Raw genomic sequence first — 6430 nt, 5'->3', positions numbered from 1 at the left:
TATAAATGCACATTTAAGTGACACAATTTGATCTTGAGTAGCTAAACAGGAGACCCAATACCATTCATTATAAAAACCCCATTGGGAAAAATATGGATTCCAATGCAATAGTTTGATCCCAGTAAATGTAAATACAAATGCATAGTTTATCCTAAATATATAAGAATAGTCCCATCACCATCTGTTAAGCAATTCATAGTTCCCCTCCACTAACTTGAACTGCTACTTTTCTTATAGAATAAATTCCCATTTGTTGTTGAGTTTATTTCTAGACTCTCCGTGATTTTTCCTTAATCAGTCTATGAAATGGATACTTTACAGTTTCATCACATTATGTCTTTAAACGTGAAAGAGATTGATCTCCTTTTTTTTATATTTTATTCCAAAAGTTAACATAGATACAGAAAAGTGCATAGTATATGTAAGAACATTTAAACAGTTGTAAAGGGAGTCCCTAGGTAAACACCACCCAGATCAAGAAATGGGACTGAAATTTATTTTTTAATAAATAAATAAAAATAATATGTATATAATAAATAAAAGTCTCAATAAATGTCTTGTTTAAAATAAGAATTATCAGTTATTTCTGATGGTTAGCCAATCACATTCAGTCATTTACTAAAAATTGGGATATAAATTGATAGAGGAACTACCAAAACTCCAGAAGATAGAAAGTACTTGGTTAATTTTTACTTATTTTTATAAATAAATAGGGTTTAAACTTCCTTATAATTCCATACTCTAAAAATATAATGCAATAATTTTTCCTTATTATACAAAAAGATTTTTCCAAGTTAATCAATCATGTAAAAAAAAGAACATTTAATCTTGAGAAGGATCCCTTTTCAGATGTTCAGAAGGATTTGTTTATTTATAAATGGCTAGGCCTGTGTTGTCCAATATGGCAGCTACTAGACACAGGCGGTTAGTTAACCTTCAACTTGACCTAATTAAAATTACATAAAATTAAAAATTTAGTTCCTCGATTGCACTAGGTAGCTAATGGCTAACTCCAGTGTTCAGCACAGACACTGAACATTTCTGTCATGGACAACATTCTGTTGAACAGTGCTGATTTAGACCCTCTTTGGCTTCCACAAATGATTTGAGGTGTTTTAAAACACACTAATATGAGATGTCTTTAAAACATACACAATCTACAATTAAAATAAATGTAAGAAAGAGAGATCAGAAATTATAGAAAGACAGAGCAAGGCACTAGGAACTAGAGATATTATACAATGGAGCACTAAATCGTGTTCTAACCTTGTTTAGCCAAAGCTAAACAAACAAAACATCTGGTGAATCATAGAGTTCTCATTAGGCAGAAGGAGGCTTACTCTTTTATCTGGCAAGACCTATTGTTTCCTGGCAATAACATCTGGCAAGAAAATACCATGGAGAACCTTCTATCAGTGTAACCCATGGGTGGTTGGACCATTTATGTGGCCTCTGCTCACTTGGCAACCTTGAAATTGCCCCATCACTCCTCCTCCTCATCAAAACGGTAGCAAAAGTCATTAGCAAGACTTTCTTGACGGTTTTGTGAGATGAAAAAGAAGACTGTCAACCAACATTACTTCATCCAACTTATATCAGCCATAATCTGTCCTTGTCCATCCCAAGGCCCCTTCTCCACTCCCCTTCAGCAATGTTTTCTTTTCTTTCCTTCCTGCTATTCCCCAACTCCCCATCTACATCTTCTCAAAACCCTTTTCACTGGTCCCAGCAATTCAGTTCACGCCCTTCCGCCATCCCTCCCTCGGCAAAGCTCAGACGCCAGTCGGTCCCCAGGAGTACCATCCACAGACTCCTTCACAGAAGGTGCCCCTTTATCTTCCACATAAGAAACACTGAGAAACCATTTGACTCGGGCCTTCAACAGCAATTTTGAAGACGACTTTTTTTTTTTTTTAAAGGTGCAATTATGACATTAACTTCTAATTTAGTCAAAGCCAATTCTTTGAACGGTTAAGCTCATTTGATCTAGGTATTTTGCTTTCTGGTAAACTTTGTAGCACTCAAGGCAAAACAGAAAAACAAACAGACACACATACAAGGGATGATGTGTTTCTCTTCTGGCAGAGGGAAGCATAAAATATTTATGGGAGGATATTCTTTTTTTTCCCCAGCTCTACAGCTGGGGACATCTGGGATGGAAGGGAAATGACTTTCCCAGTCACAGAGATCATGAAGAAACAGGTCTGGAATTCCAGTCTGTGTCCGTCTAGACAATTCCATTACACCATCCTGCTTCCCTTGTTGACTACAGCATGGAGGAGAGCAAGAGGTACAAAGTTCATCATGGTAGCTTCCACAGCTGGCCTCTTCTTAGAATCCAGGTAGTCAACATGACGAATACTTCCGGAGTGGCAGCCCTCCGGCAACACTACACATTTCAGAGGAAGGAACATAAAAGATATGGTACCTGTGTTTCCCAGCCTTCCTTGCCGACAAAAATTCATTAGAAGTCTATTTAGACATTGAAATCATGGATTTAGAGATGAGGTCACTGGGATCCAGAGAAGTTACATGACTTGTTTAAGATCACCTATGGATTAGGGCCAGAACCACAGCCAAACCCAAGGTTGCCTATACTTCTAGTTATTTAAATCCGAGTTGACAAATCATTGGCCCACACTGTGTTTTTAATTTTTTATTCACTTGCTTAAAAATCTTCAAGTTGGGGTGGCTCAGTTGGTTAGGTGACTGCCTTCAGCTCGGGTGGTGATCCCAGAGTCCTGGGATCGAGTCCCACATCAGGCTCCCTGCTCTATAGGGAATCTGCTTTTCTCTCTGACCTTCTCCCATCTCATGCTCTCTCTCACTCTCTCTCTTTCAAATAAATAAATAAAATCTTAAAAAAAAAAATCTTCAAGTTGGGAAATTGTACCCCCCACAAATCTGCATTTCTGACTTTAGAAAGAAAACCAGAAGATTTGCTAACATACAGTAGTGGCTGCCTCCTGTAGGGGAGCTAGGTGTACCTTGGTTCACTGCAGTTGCCAAATATTCTCTACTTACTAACCTGCTGATGTCACCATTCACATGGCCAGCTTGCTCACCAAAGTCCTGTGAGTTGGCAAACTCTGCTTGAGATAACCGGTACGTGTTTCCCCTCCCCAGCCAGGCAGTTAACTGCCCAAGCTCAGAGCCAGGCCCCATGTATTTTGGGAACTCCAGTAGCAGTGGCTGGCCTATGACTGGTACTTAAGGTACGTTTAAGGTATGTTTATTTTTTGAATGAGTGCTGCCTGTATGATGGATTGACATTTCATTCAAGAGAGCAAGGAGAAGAGGCACATCTTGCTCTGACTGATAGTTCTGCTCTCTCCTGAGTTAGCTTCTGTGGGACATTTGCATCTGTGAAGACCACTTGGTAAGCTTGTCCCCACCTCCGCCACCCTGCCAACCTCCCTCCACCCCCAGGCACTGGTCCCTGAGCACCTCAGCTCCAGTAACTTCCTCTCTACTTTCTTCACAGCCCACAGTTACACACAGAACCATGGGATTCCCCTTAAAGCACTAGATGGCTGACATCTCCTCTCTCCAACCAAAGTTCCCATCTTATTAGCCCTGTCATGTGCTTGCTTCCCCCACAGCCAGTCTCAGAACCATGCAGCAACAGACCTTCGGTCTGTCCACCATCTTGTCCAGACCACCATCTTGTCAAGCACTCCCGATCACCGCCTCCCTGGCCAGCCCAGACTCCACGTTCCACATCACAGAACCTCAAAATGTTCTTCAGACTTAAAAGAAGTATTGTGGTCTAATAATTTCAGAGCACTTTTCACCAACCATTTTTTGGGTCCAAAATGTGTAATTTAGCAACTTTAAACAAATGCCCGACTTTGAGGAAGTTTTTGCTCTGCCTTTTATCTTTGTTTTTCTTGTTTTCCTTGTGTTCCATAATTTTTTCTTTGTCAACCATAAGGTTTGCATTGTGGTGTGTGTGTGTGTGTGTTTTAGTTATCCACCAGATAAAGCCATGCACTAACCTTACTGAAAACTTGGAGTGTATCATTTCTAGAGCAACTGTTTGGAAGAAATAACTACCATGAGCTGGCCTTTCCTGCCCACCAGAGAAGCATCAGATTGGAACATGCTGAAAACTTTGGGTTTAGAGACACAGCTATCAACCACAAAGGGATAACATATAATTTAACTATGTAACAAATATTATATTTCCAAGTAAGTAAAAGGCCACAATGGGAAAAAGAGGAGGAACTGAAAAAAATTCCATATTTCCTTAAAAGAGTGGTTGCAAACCAAGCTGAATAACTTTGAGAGACCCATTTGCATGAAACATCTGCTATGACATGTGTGTCAAGACAAGCAAACATCTGAGACTGTAGTATGAATGACCCATTGTTTCATAGGCAGGAGGGCAAGATCATGTAAATGAAAACTCGATAGGAAAAGTATACAAAAAAGAAAGATTCCAGTGGAAATTTTCTGACAAAAACTCAAACATACACACAGAAACTTTGCCAAAAATAAAGACAGATAAAAATCCAGACCAAGAAAGCAGCAGAATGAGGAAAGGCCATTCAGTGACTCAATTGCCTAAAACAAAAATTGAAAGGAAAGGTCAGTTAAGCCAGCCAGTGGGGGTGGGGCGTGGGGGAAGGGGGCAGCACACTCAGGAGATCAGTGCATTTCAGCTTTCTATTGTCCCCTCAGGTTCCTTGCTGAGCCACTTCCAAATAAACAACCTGGGAGAGGCAATGTCAGTCCTTTACCCAGGATTATTCTCTACGCCCTTGCTGTATGAAATTTCTCAGTCTGGCACTTGAAGGAGGCATAAAACAAATGCTAGGAGTTCCTTAAACAAACAACCAAACAGACAGAAATGAGCAGGCAGGCTACAAATAAGCAATGAAAACAAGAGTCGGGATGCCTTGTTGCATTATCTTCCTGGTAGAATAGCAATGGTCATTTTAAATTATTTTATATTTTATTTTATTATTTTATTTATTCATTCATTTTTATATATTTATTATATTTTATTAATATTTTATACTTATAATTATTTAATTATAATTCTTATGATTACGGTGAATAGCTAAGAATATATATTTCGACCTCATCTGGATTGCTCTCTATGTTAGCCAAAAAACAAATAAATAAAAAATGGTAGTAAAGTCAATGATTAAAGCTGAAGCCACTTATGGTTCTCCCATTTCTAACATTGCCTTATGGGGTGGTACAGGTCCTTGTGGGACTAGGGGGTGGCGGGGGGGAGGAAGGATCACCTACAGCCACTCCCTTCAGAGCAATTTCACCCAGACATGTACCAAACCACTGCTGAACAGCCCAAAAAAAAAAAAAAAAAAAAAAAAAAGCAACAGGAGATAAGCGTAGAGGAAAAGCCAAATTCCCCCACCATGGGCTAGGGCAATAGCAGGCTCTGGAAGTTACTTCCAGGGGACACCCTCACAAAACAAGCAATCAGCCTCAGAGTCTAAAAACCAGAGACTTCCCTCAGCCATGTTCATATACCACATGTTGTCTTTATAGCATGTTCTAGTAACTAACCAGGCAGAGCAGAAGGAAGCTGCCCCATCACCCACCATTGCCAATGTCTTCCTGGATGGGTATGTCCCTCTACCTCTCCTCTCTGCTTTCTGGCTTCTCTGTCACACACATCCTCTCTTGTCCTTCCACAGAAGTGTTTAGAGTCATTTGGGTTCAGTCCTGTGTTCGGCCTTTGAAGCCCTCCAGGTTACCTCCCCTGCTCCTCTAGACATACACAGTCTCCTGCCCAAGAGGAACACCCTGAGTTTCTGCCCTCATGAAGCTCTTCTCCATTTCTGGAGAGGCATGAACTCACTACCCTGTGCACCTCCCTTCTGCTCCCCTCCATTCAGCACACCACCCCTTCCTTAGTCCTAAAACGTCACTATGCCGGTATGAAAGAGACAATACTTCCCCTGAGGAGTTCTGGAACTTCCTGGCACGGACCTCATGTCACACCTTCCACCCTTCCCGTGGGTCTGCTCCTTGACACTCACAAATTCACAGACCTCAAGTCACTAATGCAGTGTTTCCCCTGTATTTTTGGATATTTATGATTGGGCATTTATGATTGTTTGGATATTTATGACTGAACTGGAGTGACTGTAAAATAAAATGTAAAGTACAATGAATTATAAAATATAATAAAAGCCTAAGCTTTGGGTGCCCTGAAGCAACTTTCACAGAATCAGAATTTCGATGCCAGAGAGAATCTAAAGACCATACGGATGAGGAAACTGAGGCCTGAGGAGAGGACTGACTTGCCCAAAGACATATAATCAGAAACAAAAGTTGAAGATCAAGAACAAGTTCCCCAGGACTTAATTCTGATGACCATATAACACAGTAAGGTAAAATACAGATATGTTCATTTTAGAATATCTCATGAGGAAATTGTCTGATTTTTTTCAGC

Source organism: Mustela erminea, chromosome 4 (genome assembly GCF_009829155.1).
Source record: "Mustela erminea isolate mMusErm1 chromosome 4, mMusErm1.Pri, whole genome shotgun sequence".
In the NCBI taxonomy this organism is placed as follows: domain Eukaryota; kingdom Metazoa; phylum Chordata; class Mammalia; order Carnivora; family Mustelidae; genus Mustela; species Mustela erminea.
The sequence above is the reverse complement of the archived record's forward strand: the minus strand, read 5'-3'. Positions refer to the sequence as shown.